Consider the following 9,634-nt stretch of genomic DNA (forward strand, 5'->3'; position numbering starts at 1 on the left):
AGAAATTTAAGTTTATTCAAAATAAATCCCAAATATAATTCTTCAACTAATGGGGAATGCCTAAAGATTTATGTGAACTTATTACCATTGTGTGCATAGTTGTGTGTACTTCCTGTTCATGGGTGACATTGATCAGAATGTTTCTAATGGTGTGTCCAGGACACTGCCATCTTCCTGTTCTCCTTTGTGTTCACTTGCTCTGCTGCGCTTTACTGCAGTTTCTGATGAATGTACCTAGGAATTGACTCAGACCTTTCTTTTTTATAGATCTGTCGACAGAGCTACTTTACCCACAGCAGGTTCCTGTAGCTTATTTGTGGGCCCAGTGTATGATAATTGGAACTTAAAGGATACTACATCAGACTGCAGTTCAGCATAGCTTTTTTTAAAAAAAATGCTAACTACTTCCATCCTAAAAATTGCTCAGTGGATATTATTAATACAGTAATTATTTCTGTGCCCTTTTTTCATATTTAGATTCTTATATGCATAATTATCGTTATTTAAAATCCACAATCCCATGCATTGTTTGGAGGGGGAAAGCTAGCACCTGTTCATGTTTTACTTATATATTAACATTAAAATTAACTGAACCAAAGGGTAAGGGCATATTTGAGAGAAAACATGTGTTTTACTCAGACTCCAATAATTAGGCTGATGCATTTGATATATGTTATACATTGAGCTCATTCTTAAAAGGTAAACATTTCACAATATGCCTCCTGGCTTACAAATTACTGCTTTTTCTACTTAACATTCTTTCTGTCTTGCTAATAAAATCCAATTTCCAGAATCATAGTTAGTTGCTAAGCACATAGGCATAAAACCATAAATTTATCCAAGTCATTTATTATTTAAAGAGTAGTATATAAAAATTTAAACAGAAGTCATTGATCAGTGAAATGACAGAAAATAAGGAAAATAAAAATAGAACTATAGTAGAATAAGATAAAAGGCCTTTAAGGAATTATCTGGAAAACTGAGTTCAAATATGAGGTCTAGGTCTTCTTACACAATACTTTATCTTAAATTAGAATGTGCAGGAACTCACTTATCACTTCTTAGGCTTTCCTTGCCAATGTGCACTATTTGTTTAGCAACCAAATAATTTAACGATAGTTATTTGAAATTAATCTTCTAAGGTCACAACTTATATAACATATTTATAAATATCCCTGCTACATGTGAACTAACATTTTTTGCCTCACTATAATACTTTGTACAATTTTATAACTGCTAAATGTCTTATAAAGAGCTACCAACCCTTGTAAATAGGTCCCGGCTTTCAGTCTGGTGAAAGTTGGCAAATTCTGACATAGTAGTAGCTTGAATTGTCAGAAACAGGGGCATCATTCTTTAGTAGTGAGAGCACATACCCTTTCTTTGCTAGCTAAGATGAAGTCTGAGCCCTGTGATTCTATAGGATGTTGGTGCAATAGCTATCCTCAGCAGATATAGAAAAGTCGTCTTATTGTTACTTTATTTTCATAGTGTTTTATCTTTCTGAGATTGCATATTACCTCACTTGGGAATGTTAATTTCCCTAAACCATTGTGATTCACAGATGTGACTATTTCCCCCTGGGAAGTATAGGAAGATATGAAGCCTGGCCAAATGTCTACCACTACATAAGAGATTACGTTTATTCAAATGAGCTCAACAAATGAAAAGAGTGTGTCTTTGCAACTTACTGTACTTTCCTAAAGTCACATGTTATAGTTGGAGGTTTCACCCAGAATCAAAGTGCCAGGAAGCATTTTTTGTACAGTTCACTTCCCATTAACATAGTATAAGAATTCAGGTACATCAACCGCTAAATGTAAGGCAGGTATTTCCATATTTTCCCACAAATTTTATCATGACAAACTAATGCCATATTTTGAACATTAAGGGATTAGATTTTTATCTTCAGCTTTCCAAACATTGCACATATTGAGACAAAGGACACTGGTATAATAGTTTCTTCAGAGTTACCTTCGCAAAGGATATAATATAATAGCAATAACCATGTACAGGTCCATTATTTTCAGTAAAGTTAGTTTTACTTAGTAGATACTCCTCACCTTATAATTAAGACTCACTAACAAAGCCGGAAAGTTCAGGAAAGGTAGTGCAGCAATTAACCTTCACAGTGCTTGCTCATTGTCATGCACTTGTCATTTAGTGGTGGTCATTTGCCAGTCTTCTTTGATGAGAGATCAACAGTCTTGCTTTCTCTTGTATTGACTGATAAGTCTCAAGTAAGGGTATCTTTTCCAACAGGAAAAGTGATTAAATAGGTTCCTTACAGAAAGATTTTCAGAGCACATCTGCCTAAACAGTTCTGTAGTCTTTGAACCCAGTTCAGAAGTAGCCAAAGCCAAACCTCAAAGCATGAAAGCAAAAGGTGGACTGTAATTAAGGGAAACAAATTCTAATCTAGGTAAGACATCAAGTGCAGTCAGAGGCAAGACCTTACTATTGACAGGTGAGTTAAGTGCTATCTTCTGTAGATTTTAGTTGCTTCATGATGGATTTTCTTGAAATAGGACTGGAAGGTTTTGGACATGTTTGAAATGTGAAGTTGAATTTTCTTGACTAGAAAGCCAAGGTCAAAACAGAAGGCCCACTAGTTATCTAAATAGACCCAGCATTACCAGGAGCTATCTGTAAGCTGACACCATGTCTAGAAGAAACCAAAAATTAATAATAAATTGTTTGGTGGATGAGATGGTCATCTTAACATTAAGCATAGATCCAAAACAGAAGAACTTTGCAAAATGAATCAAAAATTGTACCTATTTTTTGTCGGATCAGCAAAAAAAATATTTTTTTAGTGTGCCACAGAATTTTAGTAATTAGTTTATGTGGCCGTGAACTGAAAAAGGTTGAAAATTGCTGATAAATAATATTAAGTATTTACTGAAGGCTTCCTGAAGTGGGATGATTTTGTTTAGTTTATTCTATTTTTTAATTTAGTTTGCGGCCTGATCTTGAAAAAGAGTAACACCTGAATGAGTTAGCAGAGGAAATGAGTTGGTTAATAAAGATAAGAGCAACAATTCCTGTTGAACAAGAAATCACCACAGCCTTAGTTTAGTAAGATTAATAGCATTTTCTAATAGCCACAGCTCAAGAAACTGTAAGGACCATGAGATATTTTAGCTCCTCCAGAAGTGACGAACCTTTATTGTTTTTATAATTGTCTGCAAGAACTAACAGCTTGATGAGAATCAGTCAGTTAATGACTTCCAAGAAGTACAAGTATAATCTCAGGTGAGGACAGCACTTTCTGCCACCTAGACAGAATATGGAGAAAGCAAAACTTTTTATTACCTTGTGTTGAAAACAGACTGCATACCAGAGACCAATTTATTTTTTCTCTGAGCTACCAGTTCCCTCTTCAATATTATACAGACATGTTTTGTTTTGGTCATAGCAACTATTATTTAAACAAGATGAGGTAGTCAAAACTTTTTCTTTAAATATATCATACATAATCAAATATGTATCTGTGTGTGACCATTTATATGCAAGAAAAGGGATATACCAATGATTTTTCCCCTCAGCTTAAATTTGCAATAAAACAGAAGTCAATATATTAAATATTATTAACAAGGCTACAAATTATGTCAAACAACCAATCAGAATTGCAGACTATAAAAGTTATTTTCACAGGATATAGCAACACTGAAATCCATTTCTCTAACAAGACTACTTTTTTGAAATAATATTTGCAGGGGCAGTTTTATGATATAGAATAGAATTCTGTCTGCTTTTTAGCAAATATAGGGAAGAAGGTACATTTTCCCCTTTTAATTTTGCTAGGATTCTTTTTTTTTTATTTAACCCACATTTATAAGTGCCTAAATACTGAAATTCCATTAGCTATCATCAAGAGAGAAGAGCAGGTACAAACTTAAAATTTATAAAAGGGCAGAAAGGTAATGAAAAATGCAATATGGAGTATGTAGTGTCTGACCTCTATATGTAATTAATAATTTTAATGTATTTTTTTTTTAGTCTTTATAAACTACTAGAGGCCCGGTGCATGAAATTCATGCACTGGGGGAGGGGGTGGGGAGTCCCTCAGCCTGGATTGCAAGAGGGCACAGGCCAGGCCGAGGGACCCCACCAGTGCATAATCAGGGCCAGGGAGGGATGCAGGAGGTTGGCCAGCCAGGGTGGGATTGCCGGAGGGCTCCAGGGCATGTCTGGCCTGTCTTGCTCAGTCCCAATCGGCCAGACCCCAGCAGCAAACTAACCTACCAGTTGGAGCATCTGCCCCCTGGTGGTCAGTGCACATCATAGCGACTGTTCGACTGCCCCCTGGTGGTCAGTGCACATCATAGCGAGTGGTTGAGCAGCTTTACTATATCATTAGCATATTACGCTTTGATTGGTTGAATGGACAACTGGACACTTAGCATATTAGGCTTTTATTATATAGGATTATTTAGAATTACAAATAGTCTGTAGTTTGGAAAAGCTATCCTATTTGTTATTCTCCCCCAACCATTTAATCCAATCCCTTCTATTTTTATAATATTTTCCCAAGAAATATTTTATAATATTTTCCCAAGAATTTGCAAATTTGCTTTATTTTTCACGTATTTTCTGAAAATGTGAGAACTGTTAAAAGTTTGTGTTTTCATTGCCTTTAATTGATATTAAAGACCATAATCATAGTGTCAGGAACAAATAGGAAAAGGAAAAATATATCAACAGATTGTTTGAATTTAAAAAAAGAGAAAACAGGAAATAATACGCCTATCCAATCATTAAATCAGTTTCAAGATAGACACATTTTAAATGCCTAGCAAAAACGTATTTTTCTTAATTGGATTATAATGCTTTTTAGAGGACCCTTAATAAGTAGTGTGAAGTTCATATTTGATAATTTAGGCACCTTTTTCACAGTTTTGTAAGAATTTCCTATGTAAGAGAAAACTTTAACAAGGGCTATCTGACACCAAAAAAAATACTTAATAACACTTGAAGGCCTTTTAAAATAGATACTCATGAAGTAGCTTAAATGAATGTCTTACCGTGTAAATGACAGAAGAGTTCCTCATGACCCTTAAAACTAGATGTTTTGTTGCTGTTGTTTTCTTCTGTCTCCAAATTACCATTGATTGAAGGCTACCAGCCAGGCAACTTGTGCTGAGACCCAACGCTGTGTGAAGAACGTGCAGAATCTTTTTTTAAATGTTGGAGTTTATAATGATGTGAGAGAGCAGTGAACATATAAATAATTGTACTACAATATGATCAAGGAGTATGATGGAGGTGTTGGCTGTGCTTGGGGCAGCCTGGGAGCTTTATAGAATAGGGGTTATTTGAGTGTATCTTAAAATAAGAATGTTCATAGTCGGTGGTGGGGAAGGTAGGGTTAGGGTATTAAAAGTCTCAGAGGTATGAAGGGTATGCTATGTTTTGGTAATGATGACTAGCCCACTGGAAAAGCCCATTTTGCAGTGGTAGAGATGAAAAACGAATAAAGGTCAGAAAGCTACATTGTGATCAGTCTGGAAGAGGCATCTATGATATGGAACTTGGACTTATTTCCTGAAGACTGTATTTCTCATCGATTTTTCTTTTGCCACATAAATGATAGACATACGTATATGCAAGGATATGATGAAAGTGAGGGCTTTATTCACAGAATGAGAGGAGAGAGGATGGATTCAAGAAATAGTGCAGAAATACAACTGTGAGGATTTGACTAATTTCTACGACTCACCCAAAGTGCATGGTTCCATTCTAGTAATACTGCTTTCTCAGCGTGGTGTCTCTCTCTCTCTCTCCATCTCTCTCCATCTACTGCCCCTACTTGCCTTCACACTGCTGTGGCCAATACATTATCATCACCATTCTTCTTTAAAACAGGACATTTATTTTTATTAGAAATAATATAATAAATAAAACAGGACATTTTCCTGTAGCTATTTTGACATAGGTCATGCCTCTTTGGAATGACTGCTTAAAAACACTTTTTAAAAATAATTCACAAGTGTGCAGCATATGTCCTGCCCCTCATATTCTTTATCTTTGATTATCTCATCCTTCCCTCTTTCTTTGAATTTAAAAGATAAAGTAAGTACAACTTAAAGAAGTGGGAGGAGTAAGAGTGTCTTTTGCACATGTTACTTGGTATACTTAGTATAAAAAAATCCGTAACATTTTAGGCATCTTCACAATGTCCCTAGCATCCAAAAGAATACTTCAGAATGTTATGTACTTCTTCACTAACATTTTCTTTTCCAAACAAATGAATTTTTTTTTCTCATTCAGAGCCACATTTTTCATCAGGATTCTCCTAATATTCCTTGTATAGACATATTTCAGTTCTGTGTTGTCTTTCAAGGGTACAGCAACTTGCTTTGGTATAAGAATAAAATGAAGCTTTCTGTTCTTATATTCTTAATGCTAAGCAATTAGGCTGATATTTAGATTTTAATATCACATTGGTTTAGTGCTTTCAGGCAGTGATTTTATAATTGACAGTTCACAGGATATAATAAAACATAGAGCTAATCCTACCTACACATTTTTCTCAGCATTAGCTTATGTAATTTATATACATGCATGCATGCGTGCATGTGTGTGACACCTAAGTGGTATATTTTTGTCAGTGAATTTTTAATGTACCCAGTCATTGTGTAAGCATCGTTGGATTACTTTGTAAATATGTACCTTACATTGTGCACATAAAAGTAAATCTGCCACTTATCTGTCCTCTACTGTAGCCTTATTGGATGTTTGTCCATTTATTTATTCAGTTAATATTAAAAGTGCCCATTGCATACTATCTTCAAGAAGTTGACACTTATAAAAGTTAAAAATGTACAAAGATAACTAATATAAAATAACAAGTGCCATTAAATATGTATAAGGAATCATTCTGTTTTCTATCTCATGTCTTGGAAGACGTGGATAGCATAGAAAAACAATTTTAAATACAACGTAGAAACTCTTTGATGTCATTTATTAAATTCAGTGTTTGATTAGCGTAAGAGTATTTTGACAAGACTAAGGCTCCACTTTAATTGACCATAACTAGATTATCAAAGCATTATAACTGAGATCCCAACCATTTTTGAGTTTATGTAAGCTTAAGGCTTAGCTTAAAGTTCAAATGTCAGTCTTACCCTGACCAGGTGGCTCAGGTAATTGGAGCATCGTCCCACATACCAAAAGGTTTCAGATTTGAAACCTTTCTGGTCAGGGCACATACCTAGGTTGAGGGCTCAATCCCATGTGGGGCAAGTACAGGAGGCAAACCATGGATGTTTCTCTCTCATATTGATATTCCTCTCTCCCTTCCTCTCTCTAAAAAAATTAATAGAAACGTATCCTCAGGTGAGGATTTTTTTTTTTTAAATATCAGTCTTAACAGCTATTAAAAACACACACACACACACAAAACAGAGTCAGGTAGAATATAGATATTGCTGACACTACCCACAATCAGGTATCACCCATAATAAAAAAAAGTTGTATGTAAAAGCATATATTTGTCTTAGAATTTGTTCTGACACATGCAGTGGTGAGAAAGATTAAAAACCTTTGGATGTTGCCTAGCCAGTGTGGCTCAATGTTTGAGCATCAACCTATCAACCAGAAGGTCATGGTTCGATTCCCAGTCATGGCACATGCCCAGGTTGTGGACTCGATCCCCAGTGGAGGATGTGTAGAAGGCAGCTGATCAATGATTCTCATCATTGATGTTTCGCTCTCTCCCTCTCTCTTCCTCTCTGAAATCAATAATATGTGTGTGTGTGTGTGTGTACATATACATATATATAATTCCAATCTGAAAAAAAATTTTATGTTTATTGATTTGATAGCTCCCTCTAACTACTTCCTGATTCAGTCTTGGTTTCTGGATATCTGAGCAGAGGAAATCCTGGATCAGGCAAATTCACTTAAAGAGTAGAATCTCAGTTCAGATCTAACTACATGTGCAGAGTGCCTACCCTATACCAGATGCATTCATGGTTGAGATTTCATTCAGTCACTCCAGATGATTGAATCAGCTCTAAAAAGTTAAAATGATTTTACTTGACATGAGATTAATGTTCCCTGAGATCCAGCACTATAAAATAATTCTTTTTCCAGCATAGTCATTTATTACAGTTAAAAGGAAATGTTATATTAAACATTTGGATATTCTTCATGCTTGTGTAAGTGAACAAATTGATATTTCTTTCAATATGATAAAATCCTAGAACTTAAATGCTTTCTTTTGTATTATCTATACTAATAATAGAGGAATATGCAAATTGTCCGGGACGCCATCATGTTACGACCAATCAGGATGGGGCGGGGCCGCGGCAGAGAGCTCTCAGCATGCCTGCGCCGGGGGTCCGAAGGGCATGGAGAGGAACGGAGAGCAGATAGGCAGTTAGGGGGATCAGGCCAGGAGGGAAGAGCACATAGGCAGGGGGATCAGGCCAGCAGGGGAGAGCAGTTAGGGCCATCAGGCCAGCAGGGGAGCAGCTAGGGGCATCAGGCAGGCAGGTGAGCGGTTAGGAGCCAGTGGTTCTGGATTGCAAGAGTGATCCCGGATTGGAGAAGGTGCAGGCTGGGCTGAGGGACCCCTCCCTATGCACGAATTTCGTGCACTGGGCCTCTAGTAATTTATAATATTTCTAGCAATAGTAAATATTTAAATATTGTGGAGAGCGGCTACAGCATTTGAACAGGCTCGAGCCTTGGACTGATTTGTGGCAAAGCCACAAACAAGTCCCAGCTTGGAGGGCAAAACCCTCCCAGCACAATTATAGCCAAAAGGCTATGGTTGTAAGCTTGACCTTATAGTCCGACTCTGCAGTCCTAGGTAGCTAAGGGATGTGGGCTGCGGGAGGTGCAGCAAGTGCTGCCTAAACAAAGCTTGATAGAGTTCAGAGAATGGCAACAACAGGAAAGAAGCAGATTTGAAACTCGCAAGAACATTGTAAACATCTTGCCCTTGTTTTGTTTTGTGTGATCTGACTATAAAATAAAACTTCAGCTTACAGGCTGTGTCACTGTTTCCTCATCCAGGCACAGTGATCCACCTGGTCCCAACTATATTCTCTTGTCTGTTTTCTTTAACCCTTCACCACCCCTCCTCAGGTTCACCCCTGGCCATGCTGGACATGGTTCAAAATATACAAGAACTAGAGGCACAGTGCATGAAATTCGTGCATGGGTAGGGTACCTAGCCCTGGCTGGCAATCAGGGCCTATCAGGTCCCCCCCCTCCCTGCCTCCTCCTTCCCTTGCCATCCACATGCCATCACCTCATGGTCCCCCCCGCCTTCCCACCTCCTTCTTCCCTCTCTCCCTCGGTGCCCTGCCACCGACGCTGGTTGCCCACCATGTTCCGCGCCGCCCCCATTCGTCAGTGCACATCCTAGCAAGTGATCGAATTCCCGTTCTCCCCGTTGAACTCCCGAGGGGATACTTTACATATTAGCCTTTTATATAGAGAGACTAGAGGCAGGGGGATCAGGCCAGCAGGGGAGAGCAGTTAAAATCTTGCACTCAGGGGGGGCCTCTCAGCCCAGCCTGCACCCTCTCGCAGTCCAGGAGCCCTCGGGGGATGTCCGACTGATGGCTTAGGCCTGCTACTCCCAGGGAGTGGGCCTAAGCCTTCAGTCGGACATCCT

Source organism: Plecotus auritus (assembly GCF_963455305.1).
Source record: "Plecotus auritus genome assembly, chromosome: 3".
Lineage (NCBI taxonomy): Eukaryota > Metazoa > Chordata > Mammalia > Chiroptera > Vespertilionidae > Plecotus > Plecotus auritus.